Source organism: Rhincodon typus, chromosome 45, assembly GCF_021869965.1.
Source record: "Rhincodon typus isolate 14 chromosome 45, sRhiTyp1.1, whole genome shotgun sequence".
Classification (NCBI taxonomy): Eukaryota; Metazoa; Chordata; class Chondrichthyes; order Orectolobiformes; family Rhincodontidae; genus Rhincodon; species Rhincodon typus.
In genome coordinates, this window is record NC_063376.1 from 7,985,467 (window position 1) to 8,004,200 (window position 18,734).

Below are 18,734 nucleotides of genomic sequence, written 5' to 3' on the forward strand. Positions count from 1 at the left end.
TTCTTTCTTTCCTTCTTTCCTTCTTTCTTTCCTTCTTTCCTTCTTTCTTTCCTTCTTTCTTTCTTTCTTTCTTTCTTTCTTTCTTTCTTTCTTTCTTTCCTTCCTTCTTTCTTTCTTTCTTTCCTTCTTTCTTTCCATTGTTTTTTTCAATCGTTCATTCCTCGTTTCACTTTTTTCCTGTATTTCTTCTCTCCTTTCTCACTACTTTTCATTCCTTCTATTTTCTTCTTTGTTGTTTCTAAATTGCCCCTAAAAGCTTTTCCTCTGAAGCAGGGTTAAGATTGGGATTGTCGAAAAACTAATGGCAATTAATAAAATGTATAGGCGATCCAACAGAACAGAACCAAACATCGGAGTGTCTGAATATTTCATTTCTTTCCAGCATTTCTGCGCTTGTTGGAAAATGAGGCTCCAAATTGCAAAGTTATTCCTTTTGTCTTTCCTGAAAAACCTTTTTGCTTGTTTTAACATTGTTTCACTGATCCGTATGTTGTTGGTAAACAATTTATCTTTCATTCTGATAGTTATTATGAATTCTTACAGACAATCAAGTACTGAAACAATAATTTAACTTTATTATACCCTCAAGTAGCAAGTCTAAGCCAAGCAACTGAATTTAGGTATTATCTGAATAATGGTGAAAGCTGCCTCGGATGTCAACTGATAGTGGTCTGTCTCTGGAAGTGCCCAGGGTTCAAATTTTGAGCAGTGTTGTTCTTTGAAATGCTGCTGTTGTTTTGTTCTGCTGTTGGATTCTGACACAATTTTCTCTTTTATTAATTTTGGGATATGGCATTATTGTTGATTTGAAAGATTCTTTCATCCCTATCATTAATTACAGTTTTCGAGACCTCAAGCCTGGAGCATGCCTTCTCACATCATGTCACACTATTGTTCCTTGTTACATTTGGCGTTGGCTGTCTGTCTATGAAACAGCTATCCCCGCAGTTGACCCCTTTAGTTCAGCACATTGTTGTTGCAGACAAGTCTTAATTACTTATTTATTATGAAGCAACAGTTTATCAAGCAAGTGCTATGACCTCTTTCTAAGAATAAGATTGTTTTCATTGTTACGGAAACTCCTTTTTACAAGGAATGGTGAATTCGAATGTTGTTGTAACGGCTTTTATGACCATTTCTCCTTGTCCCATTCATTTGAAGAAACATTGTATTCAACAGTCATTGCTGATCCTCTCCTTGTGTAACAGGTTATTGTTTGTTGATTCTTTCAATCCATGAACAGTTCCGAATTTTGTGAAGTTTATACGGTCAAATACGGCATTGTTTTTTTTTGTATGCATAGTTATCATTGACTCAGACTGCAGTGTTTCCACTCTCTGAGAAGTCGCACGTTTCGATTCATTTCTGGATGGAATGTTAAACAGCAAATTTCTGATAAGGTTTCATATTGATGCAAATACTTTAAATACTCATTCAGAATTAGTTTCAATATTTTCCTGGAAATAAAGCAAACATAAAAGAAAAGCATTCCTGCGTTATATCTGAGCTATAATTGATCATTTCCACCCTCTTCTTTCAAGTTAACGTGATTGCAATAACGATCCTGGTTCGGGGAAAGTGTGGCCTTTCCAAATATGTCACTTATTACCTGGTGGCCATGGCAGCGGCGGATCTATTGGTCATTATCTTTGATCTGATACTACGCCAAATTCCTATTACATATCGGGCGGAGTTTCTTTTTCTGCATTTTGTCCACTTGTGCAACATCCATGCTGTTGTGCTTTATGCTGCCACAGACTGTTCTGTCTGGTTCACGGTCGTGTTCACCTTTGATCGATTTGTGGCCATATGCTGCCAAAAGTTGAAAAGTAGACATTGCACCAAGAAAACAGCGCGTGTGGTTTTAGGAACAGTGACTGTGTTGAGTTGTTTGAAGAACATTTTCTGGTATTTCATGTATTACGATCGATATTGGCTTTCCAATAGTCCATGGTTTTGAAAAGTACCTCAAAACGTATTTACTTCAATTGTCTGGACTATTGTGGAAATAATGCATTACATAATGACGCCATTATTTCCATTTATTTTGATTCTACTGTTAAACACGTTGACTGTCAGAAATATTTTATTAGCCAACAGAGCTCGCAGGAGACTCCGGGGTCCAACGACTGGGGACAGTCCCAATGATCCAGGGATGGGCAGTCGTAAGAAATCCATGATTATGTTATTTATTATATCTGGCAATTTCATCACGTTATGGGTGGTGTTCATTTCTTTTTCCATATTGAAACGATTTGATTACTTGGGATATCCAGTTCCTCTGCCCACATTTGTAAGAGAGATTGGCTTCATGGTCCAGCTCTTGAGTTGCTGCACCAACACCTTTATTTATGCAGTTACCCAGAGGAAATTCAGAGAAGAGTTAAAGAATGGAATAATGTATCCCTTCACAAAGTTGGTCAAAGTAACTTGATGCAACCTCATGCTCCCAAGTTATTTGTGCAATAGTTGGAAATCTGGGTGCACACAGCGATCAGTGCTGGGGTCCTGGCTGTTCCTGATTTATGTAAGTAACTTAGATTCTAATGTAGAAGGGATGATCAGTAAGTTTGCAGATGATACAGTAAATTGGTGGGTGGTAGATAATGAGGAGGATAGCTTTCGATTACAGGAGAATGGAGATGGCTGGTCAGAAGGGCAGAGCGTAGCAAATGGAATTCAATCAGTATCAATGTGAGGTATTTTTTATTCATTCACGGGACGAGGGCATTGCTGACCAGGCTGCATTTATTGCCCATCACTAATTGTCCAGAAGACAGGTCAGAGTCAACCACATTGCTGTGGGCCTGGAGTCACATGTAGGTCAGACCAGGTAAGGATGGCAGTTTCCTTCCCTAAACATAATAACATAAGAACTAGGAGCAGGAATAGGCCATCTGGCCCTTCGAGCCTGCTCTGCCATTCAATAAGATCATGGCTGATGCTTCGTGGACTCAGATCCACTTACCTGCATTCTCACCGTTTCCCTTAATTCCTTTATTGTTCAAAAAAAACCTACGTTTTGTTAAAAAGCATTTACTGAAGTAGCGTCAACTACTTCACTGGGCAAGGAATTCCATAGATTAACAACCCTCTGAGTGAAGAAATTCCTTCTCAGTTCAGTCCTAAATCTGCTCCCTCTAATCTTGAGGCCATGCCCTCTTGTCCTAGCTTCACCTGCCAGTGGAAACATCCTCTCTACTTCTATCTTATCTATTCCCTTCATAATTTTATATTTTTCTGTAAGATCCCCCCTCAATCTTCTGAATTCCAATGAATATAATCTCAATCTACTCAGTCTCTCCTCATAAGCCAACCCCCTCAACTCCGGAATCAACCTAGTGAACCTCCTTTGCACTCCCTCCAGTGCCAGTACATCCTTTCTCAAGTAAGGAGACCAAAACTGCACACAGTACTCCAGGTGTGGCCTCACCAGCACCTTGTACAACTGCAACATAACCTCTCTGCTTTTTATTTCAATCCCTTTCGCAATGAAGGACAAAATTCCATTTGCCTTCCTAATTACTTGTTGTACTTGCAGACCTACCTTCTGTGATTCATGCACAAGGACACCCAGGTCCCTCTGCATAGCAGCATGCTGCAACTTTTTACCATTCAAATAATAATCCTTTTTACTATTACTCCTACCAAAATGTATGACTTCACATTTATTTACATTGTATTCCATCTGCCAGACCTTTGCCCACTCACTCAATGTATCTATGTTCCTCTGCAAAGTTTCACAGTCCTCTGCACACTTTGCTTTGCCACTTATCTTAGTGTCATCTGCAAACTTTGACACCCTACATGTGGTCCCCAACTCCAAATCATCCATATAAATTGTAAATAATTGCGGTCCCAACACCGATCCCTGATGCACACCACGAGTCACTGACTGCCAGCTAGAATAGCACTCATTTATCCCCAATCTTTGCTTCCTGTTAGTCAACCAATCCTCTATCCATGCTAATACTTTACCCTTAATGCCGTGCATCCTTATCTTATGCCACAGCCTCTTGTGCAGCACCTTGTCAAAGGCCTTTTGGAAGTCGAGGTACATCACATCCACTGGGTCCCCATTGTCCACCTTGCTCGTAATGTCTTCATAGAATTCCAAAAGATTTGTCAAGCATGACCTGCCCTTCATGAACCCTTGCTGCGTCTGCCCAACGGGACAATTTCTATCAAGATGCCTTGCTATTTCTTCCTTGATAATAGACTCAAGCATCTTCCCCACTACAGAGGTTAAGCTAACTGGTCTATAATTCCCCATCTTTTGTCTACTTCCCTTTTTAAACAGTGGCGTCACATTTGCTGTTTTCCAATCTGCTGGGACTGCCCCAGAGTCCAGCGAATTTTGGAAAATTACCGCCAGTGCACCTGCTATTTCTCCTGCCATCTCTTTTAGTACCCTGGGATGCATTCCATCAGGGCCAGGAGACTTATCAATCCTTAGCTCCATTAGCTTGCCCAACACTACCTCTTCCGTAATTATGATTGTTTCCAGGTCCTCACCTACCTTCGTCTCTTTGTCAATTACTGGCATGTTATTAGTGTCCTCCACTGTGAAGACCGATACAAAATACCTGTTCAATGCCTCGGCCATTTCATCATATCCCATAACTAAATTCCCCTTCTCATGCTCTAAAGGGCCAACGTTTACTTTAACCATTCTTTTTCGTTTTAGATATTTATAGAAACTTTTCCTATCTGTCTTTATATTCTGTGCTAGTTTTTTCTCATGTTCTATCTTACTTTTCCTTATAGCTCTTTTTGTGGCTTTCTGTTGACCTTTAAAGTTTTCCCAATCTTCTAGTTTCATGCTGTTTTTGGCCACTTTGTATGTCTTCTCTTTCAATTTAATAGCCTCCCTTATTTCTTCAGACACCCATGGCAGATTACCCCTTTCCTTACAGTCCTTCCTTTTCATTGGAATATACTTTTGCTGAGCACTTTGAAAGATTGCTTTGAAAGTCCTCCACTGCTCGTCAACTGTCCCGCCATAAAATCTTTGTTTCCAGTTTACTTTAGCCAAGTCCTCCCTCATTCTATTGTAGTTCCCCTTGTTCAAGCACAGGACACTGGTATTGGATTTTATCTTCACATTCTCCATCTGTGTTCTCAATTCAACCATACTGTGATCACTCCTTCCAAGAGGATCCCTAACTATGAGGTCATTAATTATTCCTGTCTCATTACACAGGACCAGGTCTAGGATAGCTTGCTCCCGCATCGGTTCCATTACATACTGTTCAAGAAAACTATCACGGATACACTCAACGAACTCCTCCTCAAGGCTATCCTGACCGAGCTGGTTCGACCAATCTACATGTTGATTAAAATCCCCCATGATAATTGCCGTACCATTTTTACAGCATTAGTTATTTCTTTGTTTATTGCCCGCCCCAATGTGATGTTATTATTTGGTGGCCTATAGACTATGCCTTTCAGTGACTTTTTCCTCTTAGAATTTCTAATTTCCACCCATATGGATTCAACCTCATTCTCCACAGAACCTATATCATCTCTCAGCACCGCCCTGATGGCGTCCTTGAATATCAGAGCTACACCACCTCCCTTACCTTCCTGTCTGTCCTCCCGAATAGTCTGGTACCCTTGGATATTTAACTCCCAGTCGTGACCATCCTGTAACCATGTCTCCGTAATGGCTACCAAATCACATTCATTCGCGATGATTTGTGCCGTTAACTCATCAACCTTGTTACAAATGCTACGAGCATTCAGGTAAAGTGCCTTTATGCTAGCTTTCTTACCCTCATGATTTCCAACATCTCTAATATTATCTCCTGAGTTATCCTTCCTTTTTGCTTCTTTCATAGTCTGCCTTGAACTTAAACCCTCCTGCACACATGCTAACCTGCTGCTTACCTTTTTATTTACCATGATACTCCCTGTCGTTTTCCCTTTCCCTTCCCCCCCCCAACTCACTGGTTTAAAGTCCTGGTGACCACCCTATTTATCCTTTTCGCAAGAACACTGGTTCCAGATCGGTTCAGGTGGAGACTGTCCCATCGGTACAGATCCCTCTGGTTCCAAAACTGATGCCAATGCCCCATGAAATGGAACCCCTCTTTCCCACACCACTCCCTTAGCCACGTGTTTACTTCCCTAATTTTCTTATCCCTGAGCCAATTTGCACGTGGCTTAGGCAGTAATCCGGAGATTATGACCCTCGAGGACCTGTTCCTTAATTTTGTTCCTAGTGCTTGATAATCCCCATACAGGTCCTCCATCCTAGCCTTGCCTATGTTGTTAGTCCCAACGAGGACCACAACAACTGGATCCTCCCCCTCCTGCTCCAATATCCTTTCAAGCCAGTCAGAGATGTCCTGCACCCTGGCACCGGGCAGGCAACACACCATGCGGGACTCCCGATCCGGCTTGCAAAGGATACTATCTGTCCCCCTTACTATAGAATCCCCTATAACTACCATTTGTCTTTTTGCTCCCCACTCTTGAATGGCCTTCTGCACCATGGTGCCGCGGTGAGCTGGCTTATCCTCCCCGCAGCCCTTTTCCTCATCCACACAGGGAGCAAGTATCTCGTACCTGTTGGATAAGGTCAAAAGCTGAGGCTCCTCCACTCCTGAACTCAGGATCCCCCTACCTGCCTCACTTGCAGTCACACCCTGTTGTCCCTGATCACTAACTGAATTTGAATTACTTAATCTACCAGGTGTGACTGCCTCCTGAAACAAAGCGTCCAGGTAACTCTCCCCCTCCCGGATGTGCCGCAGTGTTTGAAGCTCAGATTCCAGATCTTCAACTCTGAGCTGGAGTTCTTCCAGCAACCAACACTGCCCAGATATATTCCCGGCAGCCCCCTGGTCCTCGCTGTCGCCTCTCTCTATGGTGCTGAAAAATGAAGGCCCCTGAAAAATAAAGGACATTAGTGAACCAGATGGGTTTTTCCTGACAATTGGTAATGGATTCTTGGTCATTATTAAATTGTGATTTCCCAGATTTTTTATTGAATTCAAATTCTACCATCTGCTATTGTCGGATTTGAACCCTGGTCCCCAGAACACTATCTGGGTCTCATGAATTAACAGTCCAGCAATAATACCACTAAGCCATTGCCTCCCCTGCTGATGTAACTCAACTTGGAAAACAAGGCAAGGGATTGCATGATGAACAGTTGGACCTTGGGGAACACCGAGGATAAGAGAGACCTTGATGTGAATAATCACTAGTCCCTTAACGTGTCAGGGCAGGTGAATAAAATAGCTGTTGAAGACACACCGGTTACTTACCATTCGCATTCCTGATTTAGAGTTTAATAGCAGGCAGGTGATGCCGGAACTGTGTTAAACACTGCTACAACCTCAGCCTGTGCATGGTGTGCAGTTCTGGAATCATATTTCAGGAATGATGGGTTAACACTGGAGAAGGTGCAGAGGAGATTCTCCAGGATGATGCCTGGGCTGGACAGCTTCAGTCATCAGGGGAAGTTGAACAAGGTTTGGAGTTGTTTTCCTTCAAGCAGGGGAGATTGCGAGGGGACATAACTGAGATGTATCAGATTATGAAGGGTATAGGTACAATAGGCTGCAAGAAAGGTTTTCTCCTTGATGGAGATATCAATGACCAGTCACATTGGTTTATGTTAATGAGCAGCAGGTTTACAGGAGACGTGAGTAAAAACTTTTCACCCAGTGTTTGGTGGGAATCTGAAGCTCACTGTCTGTAAGTTTGCTGGGCACAGAAACCCATATAATATTTAAGAAGTATTTAAGAATTAGATATGCCCTTGCAGTGTCAAGGCATACAAGGCCATGGACCAAGGACAGTGAAATGGGGTTATTAGTGCCTTTTCCTGTGCTGCAAATCTCTAAGACTCGATAACTATTAAACTGACTGCACGCAATGTGAAGCCAGCTTTCTGTTCCGTGATAGTTTGGCAGTAAGCTGTGGCTCTGACAATGTCAATGCAACACAGCCTGAGTTTATACTGTCTGTGCTCACTTTGGGCATTTTCTACAGGACATGATGAAAATTACCTTGAAGAGGGATCTGTTGTGTCCTGTTTCTCTTGGAGAGGGGTGTTGTAAAGGTGCCAAGGTGTCTGATTCATGTAAAGCTGAGTAAATAGCTTTGTTTTGTTTTTAAAGTAAACAAAAGAAGCATGTGTTGGTGCAGTCAAGCTCACACAGACCCAGGGTTTTATTATCTTACAACCAGTTGCTGAAGATGGGCTTTTTGGATTTGAATCTGCTAGATACAGTTGTACCTCTGCGACTGCAAAAAGTTGGAGTTCTTTCTCTACTGCTAGAATCATTCTGTTCATATTCCTTCTCTTGGAATGGGGGATATAACAGTTGAGGCGAATCTGTTTTTCTGAATGGGCCTTTGCCAAGGGTGTATTCATGTGATGCTGCCATATTGGAACAGTTGATGAGTACTCGTTAAATAATATTTTATCTTGTGAAGTATTTTCACAGAGTTAAATTTACATCAATTCTTCTTCTTTTGTTTGTAATTTCATTGCAGTGTGAGAATAAAATGTTTTTTGCTTAAAGTCTAAGAGTTTGATCAATTTGCTCAGAACCCAAGTATCTTACATTTGCAAGTGAGAGTCGAGGCTATCTCCTTCATACGTTTTGAGAGTGTTTGGTCTGGTCCAAAACAAGAATCATTGAACTGTTATAGAACAGACGGAGGCCATTCCAATGTTGTGCCCGTGCTGGCTCTGAAAAAGTACAGGTCACTTATTCTTCTTATCAGCTAATGAGCCAATTCTTTCACTAATGCCTCACTTGAATTTGCCTCCACCATTATCTGAAGCAATACATTCCGATCCAAATGTTTAGCTGCAAGTTCGATCTTTTTCTCATGTCTATGTTTCATAAAAAACCAGGCACTGCACATTGTGCCAGGAGACAACTTGTCAAATAGATATTGAACATGACCTATGTATTTCTCACGTGTACGTCACAATAAAGCCTTGAGTTTCCAATAGCATTGTGAATGACTCTCTGCCTCTCATCCTTTCACCTCTGTTTAATACTGGCCCAGTTGTACCAATCTCTTCTCACGCAAAAGTCCTGCCATCCCCAATATCAGCCTAGTGTACATTTTCTTCACACCCTCTTTCACTTTTAATGAGAAATATTCAAATCGATCCACCCCTGCTTCTCCTGTAACCATTTCGAATTGAATGCTTTTAATTACATTATCTCTGTGTTTATTCTGGCCAAAATGAACCACCTGATGCTTATTACTACTGCAGTGTTTTCAAATTCCCTTCGACTCCGCTCTCCCGTGAAGGTGATGTTTTGAGTTTTTACAAATCAGAAAGGACTTGATGTAAAGTGTCAAGGCAGCTGGAAGACTGGGAATGATGAACATTTTTACAACCTAACCGGGCAAGTTTCCCAAATGAACGAGTGTCCCAGATCCTGTGATCCCAGTCACTGTGTAACACTGCAGTGTCTCCCTCTTATGGAGTGCGACACTTGGACAACAAATGGAGTGCTGAGTTCCTTTGGAGCCCGGAAATTGCATGACACCACATACGACTTGACTCTCTGATTGGACCAGATCAACAGCCCCAATCAGCGAACTCAGATTCCATGACGACTATGTTGCTGACATTGTTACGATCATGATACCCAGGACATTACCTGGGTCTCTGGATTAATAATCTTGTGACAACACCACTAGAGCCATGACTTCCCCAGTTCTGCAGAACCAATAACCAACATTACCTGCATTTTTGACTTTTCTGAATAGCGTTCCTTCCTGCCCTCTATCACATCCTGCATTAGTCCCTTTCCCCATTCCTTTATAAACAATCCTACCGATGTTCGAGAAAATTCAAGTGGCAGTGAGCATATGATGAGGGGATAACTTACTGCATTATGCAGGACATTGGTAAGAGCACAGTCCAAGTATTTTATGCAGTTTTGCCGTCCCTCCCTGAGAGGTGTACCCTTGCCTTAGAGGGAGTGAAGCAAAGGTTTGTGAGGCAGGTCCTGGGAATGGCAGGATTGTCCAGTGAAAGGAGACAGGCAACCAATTTTGACTGAGATGAGGAAACATTTCTTCATTCAGAGGGTGATCAAGCTATGGAATTGTCTACCATAGAAGACTGCAGAGGCCGGGCCACTGATATTATTTGCTAAACAGATGGATAAATGTTGTGATTTAAGTGCACCAAATATATATGGGAGAAAGTGGGAATATGCCATTGACTAGAGGATCAGAAATGATCATATGGAAAGGCGGGATAAAAACAGAAGTTGCTGGAAAAGCTCAGCAAGTCTGGCAGCATCTGTGAAGAAAAAAATAGAGTTAACATTTCCAATCCAGTGACCCTTCTTCAGAACAGTTCTGAGGAAGGGTCACTGGACCCGAAACATTACCCGTGACTTTGTCTTCACAGATGCTGCTAGACCTGCTGAGCTTTTCCAGCAACTTCTGTTTTTGTTCCTGATTTACAGCATCCAACGTTCTTTTGGTTTTTATACTGAAAGGCAGAGAAGGTTTGAAGAGTCGGGTGGCCTACTTCTGCCAGGTTTATACTTTAGGCAAAACTGAAGTAGCCTTTGGTCGGGGCACTTGACAGCTTGACAGCCCTCTGTGGTATAGAATTTCACACGTTCGCTGTCCTCTGAGACAGGAAGTTCTTCCTCATCTCAGCCTGAGTTGATACTCTCTGTTCCTAGACTCTCCCACAAGAGGAAATAATTTCACCATATACAACCTGTCAAAAACTCTAATAGTCGTGTATGTTTCCACAACTATGCCTCTCATTTGTCTAAAGTCCAATGACTACAGGCCCAAATCCATTAACGTCTCCTCATAAGACAGTATCAGCCGAGTGAACCTTCTCTGGACTGTCTCCAATACCAGAATATTTTTCCTGAGACAAGGGACTCAAAACTGTTCACAGTATTCCAGGGGCATCCTGACCAGTGCCTCGTACAGTTTTAACAAAACCTCCCTCTTTTTATACTCCATTCTGAGCAATAAAAAGGCCAACAGCTGATTTTCCTTCCCTGTTATGCATTGAATTTGGCTGCTCCGTTTTTTGTGATACATGCCCGATAACTCCTGAATCCTTCTCTGCTATAGCTTTCTGCAGTCTTTCTCCATTTATATAACATTCAGCCCTTCTATTCTTTCCATCAAGGAATCTCAAGTTTCCCTGACCAAAGGCAGATCATGTCCGTGGAATGCACTGCCAACGGTGGTCATTGAGTCAGATACATTAGGGATATTTAAGCATCTCTTGGATAGGCACATGGATGACAGCAAAATGAAGGGTATGCAGATTAGTTTGACCTTAGAGTAGAATAATAGGTCGGCACAACATCTTGGTCCGAAGGACCTGTACTGTGCTGTACTGTTCTATGTTATATGTTCCATGTTGAACTCAAGTGAGAATAAATGTTTTCACTCAGAGACTGCCTACCATGTGGAAATCTCCACCATATAAAGCTGTGGAGCCAATTAACTGAACATACTTCAGAGAGGAACAGGTAGATTTCTTGATATTAAAGGCGTCAAGGGATATGGGAAGACAATGGGAACATGGTATTGAGATAAAGGACAACTCGTGATTAGATTGAATGTTTCAGCATGCTCGATGGGCTGAAGAGCCTACTCTTACACCTATTTTCTACTTTTGCTTACTATTTTAATGATCTAGCGATGACACCACTAGGCCATTGCTTACCTCAGACAGTATCAAGGTGGGCATACTAAGTATATTCAAGGTTGTGATAGACAGATTTTTAATCAGTAAGGGAATAAAACATTATGGGGAAAAGTTGCAAACGTGGAGTTCCTGTTTATCCTGATCCAAACTTCTGGAATACTTAAATAGCATATGAAGAAACATGATAAATTGCCCAAGGCTGTGATGCTTAAATTCCACAGAAAACATTGTCCATGTGCTGGAGATCACAGGCAAGATCTTGATCTGCACACACTGAAACTAATTCCCAATAAAGTCTCTCACTTAGAGATTCTTATGAGTATCAATCTAATCTTTGAAATAAAAAGAAACAGACACTGAGGCTGTGATCCTCAAGAAATTCCACCAGCACTGGTATTAATATCAGTGCATAAATAGAGTGGTTAAAAAGGCATTTGGCACACTTGCCTTCATTGTTCAGAGCATTGAGTATAGGAGTTGGGATGATATGTTAAGATTGTACAGGACATTGGTGAAGTCTCTTCTGTAATATTGTATCCAGTTCTGATCGCCCAGTTTTAAAAAGGATATTATTCAGCTGGAAAGGCTACAGAAGAGATTTCCCAGGATGAGGCGGGAAAGGAAGGTTTGAGTTTTCAGGAAAGACTGGACAGGCTGGGACTTTTGTTCACTGGAGCATAGGAGGTTGAGCCATGACCTTAGAGAACTTTATAAAATCATGAGAGGTATACAGTTGATGGTAGTTGTCTTTTCTGATGGGGAATTTAAAGACTAGCAGCACATTTTTAAGGTGAGAGGAGAGACACTTATATAAAAAAAAGAAGCTTTTTTTTCAGAGGGTGGTTCGCGTGTGGAATGAACTTCCTGATGAAGTGGTGGATGCACGTACAATTACAGCAGTTAAAAGACATTTGGATAGGCACATGAATAGGAAAGGCTTGGAGGGATGGGCCAGGAGCAGGTAGGTGGGGTTAGTTTAGTTTGGGATTACGTTTGGCATAGGCTGGTTGGACCGTAGGCTCTGTTTCCATGCTGTATGACTCTATGTTAGTCATCATTGATGCAGAGGACCATAGGGCTGCTCTGTCATTAGAGAGAGAGAGACAGAGAGACGCCTGGTGGAGGATTAACCTGAGGGTCACTGTGTGTCAGGTGAGGGAAGAGTTTGAGAAGGTAAGACAACACCCTTTGCAATGATATGGTCTTCCAATGCTTTCCAAATGCATAAACTGTGATGATACGGGTTTCAGAGAAAAGAGATAACAGGGAAAAGCCGTTCCTTGTGAGACAAGTTATCTCAGAATTTCTATGGTCAAAGAACTTGGGAACAGGAGTAGGCCGTTCAGCTCTGACAGTGGGGAGGTGGGTAGTGTCTCGGTCATGTTATTGGACTAACAATCCAAAATCCAGGCTAATGTTCTGGGGGCTTGGGTTTGAATCCCATTATGGCAGGTGGTGAAATTTGTGCTCAACAGAATTTGGACTAGTGAACTCACCTAACGGTGACCATGTAACCAATGATTGTTGTAAAGACTCATCTGGTTCATTAATGTTCTTTAGGGAATGAAATCAACTTTCCTTGTACAGCCTAAATGTTCTCCAGATGTAATCCAATATGGTAACACCTAACTGCCCCCTTTGTCAATTAGGGAGAGGCAATAAATACCAGCTTAACCACAAACACCATATCCCATGAATGAAAATTTTTTTAAAAAGTTCCTTCTCTTTTATAGTCAACCTGATGACGAACGTGATTGTTTCGAGGGGATATAGTAGCCTCTCAAGTTGTATTTCTTGATATTGGCTCTGAGCAACTAGGAATGTCTAACAAATGCTGACACAGGCAGCAATGCTCACTCGCTTTGCTTTTTTAAAGAAAATACATTATGTTTCCACAATGTTGCCATATCCATTGTTGCCATGAGTCTGCAGTGGGGTTGAGCTGCCACAGCTCTCTGGGGTAAAAAATTCCAAAGTTTCACCGCAACCCACCTACCACTCACCTACCCCACCCTCTGGATGACAAAGTCCCCCCCTCTCTCCACCCCAGCTTAGTCCTAAGTGGTCTATCTCCTTATTTTCAGGAGCCAGGCTAAGGAAAATGTGATTTTTCCATGCATGCCCTGCCATTTTTGTAACTTTTATTGAGAGTTTTGGCCTATAACTGGAAAGTTCAAAAGATAGGGGAAAACACAGCCGTTATTTCAGGCTAACATGAGTGAAGTTAATTCTTTGAAATAATTCTGATTGTTCTAGTTAACTACAAAGTGTTTGAATACAGTCACAGCCGAGATTGAAACAGCTCCTGCTCAATCTGTCTCAAGAAATATGCCAGCAGCACAAAATACGGGTATTGTTAAGAACTCTGCCAAGACAATTATTTCTTTTAAAAAAACTAATAATAAACCTCTGGTAAACGGCTGAAAGGATGAATGGCATTTATTTCCACATTTTAAAACATTTACATTGCAAAGAAATAAAAACATAGCACGTTTGCCTGAAGAGTTCTTCTGAGGGCGGGTTATTCTTTAAACTCCAGAATAAACGCTCCATTTTTCCCTTAATGCAGATTAAAAACAAAACTTCATACATATATTTTGCTTTCTCTTTCAACAGAGTTTTATTTTATGTGAATAGCGCACAACATTTATTCGATTCCAAGGACTTGACATCCCTTTCTTTTCCCCCTCCCTGTTAACTTTTTCGCCAAGAACTCTCCTTCACAGGGAAAGTTTTCACTCAATATTCTTCCATCAATCTCATTCCAACTCCCCACAAACTTGTCAGGCTTTTATCTTCAATGTGAACTTAACCTCCTGTTTTCATTTCTTGGTTGCATTGCAACTTGCAGTGGGATCATTTTTTTTCGCTGTGATAATTCTGTAACATCCTGGTGAAGTCATATCTGGAGTGCCGTGGAGACATTTGGTCACCTCATAGCAGGGAAGATACATTTCCCACAAATGTATGCAGCATAAATTCACCAGTCTGATCTCTGAATTGCATGGATTAACCTTTGATAAGAGATTGAGCACAGTGAGACTACACTCTCAGTAGACAGAGCCCATTTTCACCCTTTCATACCTTAAAGTGCATCCTGTTTACCTCTCTTGTTTCTCTTCCATGACAATTACCAACTCTTTTGGATCTTTTGCACTGGGCCACTACACCATCTGTCCCCTCAACCTTCTTCCTTTCTGTCAAAAGTATAAAGAAAACCCCACAATTTTCCAAAACTAAAATAAAACAATAAACTGTATATTCTGGAAATCTGAAAAAACAGAAGTTATGGAAATATCAACATGTCTGGCAGCATTTGTAGAGAGAGAAACAGAGTTAACCTTTTGAGTTCTGTGATCTTTCTTCAGAACTAGAGTTGAAACATTAAGTCTGTTTCTCTCTTCACAGATGCTGCTAGACCTGCTGAGTTTCTCACTAAATAAAAACCAAAAGAACTGCGGATACTGTAAATCGGGAACTCTTCTTCAGAGGAAGGGTCTGAGGAAGTGTCACCAGACCCAAAACGTTAACTCTGTTTTCTCCTTCATAGATACTGCCAGACCTGATGAGCTTTTCCAGCAACTTTGTTTTTCTTACTGCTGAGTTTCTCCACCAGTTTCTGTTTATTTTTTCAATTTCCCAACACATTGCAATTCTGAAGTTGAGCCAAACTGGACTTGAAACATTAACCCTGTTTCTCTTTTTCCACAGATACAGCCAGACCTGTCAAGTTTCTCCAGCATTTTCTGTGTTTTATACGAGCAATAGCTCCTTCTATGTTATAAAAGTGCTGTAGTCTCTATATTTGTTTCACGGTCACTATTACTGAGATTAGCTTTATATTCAAGATATAATCAAATGAATTTGGATTCTCCTAGATGCTAAAGTAGAACGTTAGCCTGGATTATATACAGTTACCATAGCTCCAGAGAATCGTTGAGTTTTTATCTCATTAGAAAGAGATGGGTTTCGCCGTTTGTGAGTTTAACCTGAAGGTCATCACACCTCAATTGAGGGGAAAGGTTGACAAAGCGCAACTTTCATACTGACATTAGCCAGTGCGGGAATTGAAACTTGTAGGTATCCTCTGCATTACAAACTGGCTACCCAGCCAACTAAGATAACCCACCTCTTCCCTACAACTGCTATTGCCCTGTTATACAGGGTGCTGTGTTTTCATTATCCCCCTTCAAACACTGAAGTATCTATACAGTGTCCTTAAGTTTTTTGATGATAATTTAGATTTTATTGAACTAACTTGAAGCCAAAGTTTCACCCACTATCCCCTTTACCACTCACCTACCCCACCCGCTGGGTGACAAACTCCCTACTCACCTGAGTCCTAAATGGCCTATTTCTTTATTTTCAGGAGCCGGGCTAGGGAAAATTTGTTTTTCCGCTCATGCCCTGCCATTTTTGTAACTTTTAATGAGAGTTCTGACCGATTGCTGGAAAGTTCAAAAGCTTAGGGAAATCATAGCCGTTATTTCAGGCTAACACAAGGGAACTTAATTCCTTGAAATAATTATGATTGTTCGAATTGACTATTTAGTGTTTCAATACAGTCAGACAAGATTGAAACAGCTCGCACTCAAAGTGTCTCAAGAAATACAGTATTGTTAAGATCGTTGCCAAGGCAATTATTTCTTTTGGAGAATAATAAATGATGAAGAGCTAAAAGGATGAATGGCGTTTATTTTCACAACCTTGTCTGTTGATACATTTACTGCCAGCAGTGCAAGCTTTGCATGTAGCCACTTCGTGTTTGTATGAAGCATGAGATGCTTCCATTTTAAACACAGACATTTCGAATTCAGCTGCCAGCCACATTCAAGTGATGTAAATGATTGTCTGATTTTTTTTTTAAGCAAGGGAAAATTCATCCTGCCAGAGGGGAGAAATAAACATGTTGACTTGGTTTCAATCAAAGCCATTGGTTTGTCTCAAATTAGAACACCTGTGAAACCAATTTGGACGATAATTGTATGCCACCACAATGCTCAAAAGAGTGGAAGTAACATTACTGCTTCTGCTGTGTCGTACCCCAAGGGACGTTGTCCTCTGTTATAAATTAATGCCTTCTCTGAGTCACTTATCTCACAGAGTCAGTTGGAACATTGTATCCAGATACAATGAGATCTCCATTCACGCTATACCCATTCCTTGAGCCACCGCTGATTATACAGATAGCAATGGTTTACTATCCAACAATAGCAGCCGTTGCCATTCCAGGTAGGTGGTTTTAAACAGTTACTAAAGCTAAGGATAGTTAGCTGTGTTAATGCCCTTGTGAAAATTAATGAGGTTAGAGTCTTTAGCTTTAATTCAAAGGCAAACTATAGTAGATTGTGATTATTGGCTGCTTTACAGTGTTATTTAAATGATTATGTTGGTGTTTTCATTGCAATCTCAAACAAACAGTGCCAGCTATTTTAAATTACAAAAAAAAACCCAGAAAGTGCTGTGGAAACACAGCAGGTCTGGTCACATCAATGGAGAAACAAATATTCATGTTTCAAGTCCGTATGGCTTCTTTGGAGCTGTGAATAATGCAGCTATTCTCTTCATTTAATGTGAACCAAGCTGACACAGGATTCAGAAGGATGGCACAGACATAGCCGGTTGAACAGTTTAATTCTGTGCTGTAACTATTCTGTTACACCGCAAAAAGTTGATTAAACTCATTCTTTTAAACACCTTGCCCTCCTAATTGTTCTTTGTCCATTCATATCCCATTTCTGAGGTTCGTAGAACATATAACATAGAATAATACAGCACAGGAGTGGACCCTGCTGACCACAGTGTTCTGTTAAACATGACGCCAAATTAAACTAAATCCTCTGCATGCCCTTGGTCCATATCCCTCCATTCCTTGCATATTCGTGTGCTTATCTAAAACTGCCTTAAACGCCCCTGTCATATCTGCCTCCACCCCACCCCTGTCAGTGTGTTCCAGACTCCAACCACTGTTTGTGTAAAAAATTGCCCCTCACATTTCCTTTGAATTTACCCCCTCTCACCTTAAATGTCTGTCTCTTGTATTAGATATTTCACCTTTGGGGAAAAGATTCTGACAGTCAATCCGATCTATGCATCTCATAAATTTATAGACTTTGATCATGTCTTCCCTCATCCTCCTCCGCTCCAGAGAAAACAACTCGAGTTTTTCTAGGATAGTAGGAACTGCAGATGCTGAAGAATCTGAGATAACAAGGTGTAGAGCGGGATGAACACAGCAGACCAAGCAGCATCAGAGGAGCAGGAAAGCTGACGTTTCGGGCCTAGACCCTAGACCCCTAAGCCCAAAATGCTACTAAAGCAACAGATGTGCCCTTTACACTTTAGGACCATCTTCTTATCGTTGCTTCTTGCAACACTTGAAGATTGGCATCTTGTTGGATAAATTGCTTGATTTGAGCAAGGGCCTTGTCTGTTATCTTCAAGATCTTTGCTGGGTTGATGCCTTCCAAGAATAGTGAACTCCATTGAACATAAGAACAAGTGAACTAAGAGCAGGAGTAGGTCATTCAGCCCTTCAAACCTGCTCCTTCATTTAATACAATCATAACTGATCTCATCTCAGCTTCAACTCCAATTTCCTGCCTGCTCTCCATAACCCTTCAACATGTTACTAATTAAAAATCTGTCTATCCCCTCCTTAAATCTACCCAATGTTCTGTCATCCACTGCACTCTGGGGTAGTTAATTACATAGATTCCCTACTCTTTAAGAGAAATAATGTCTCCTCTTCTCTGTTTAAAATCTGCTACCGCTCATCTTAAAACTACGATCGCTCACTCTAGATTGCCTCATAAGAGGAAACATGGTCTTTACATTTACTTTTTCAATCCACTTTAGCACCTCATATTACCAAATTAGATCTCCTCTCATTCTTCTAACCACCAGAGAGTAAAGTGCTGAATCTCTCTTCATAAGATAAAACTCTCATCTCTGGAATCAATCTAGTGAATCTCCTCTGAACTGCCTCTAAAGCAACTACATTCCTCCTCAGAGATAGTAAGAACTGCCAATGCTGGAGTCAGAGATAACA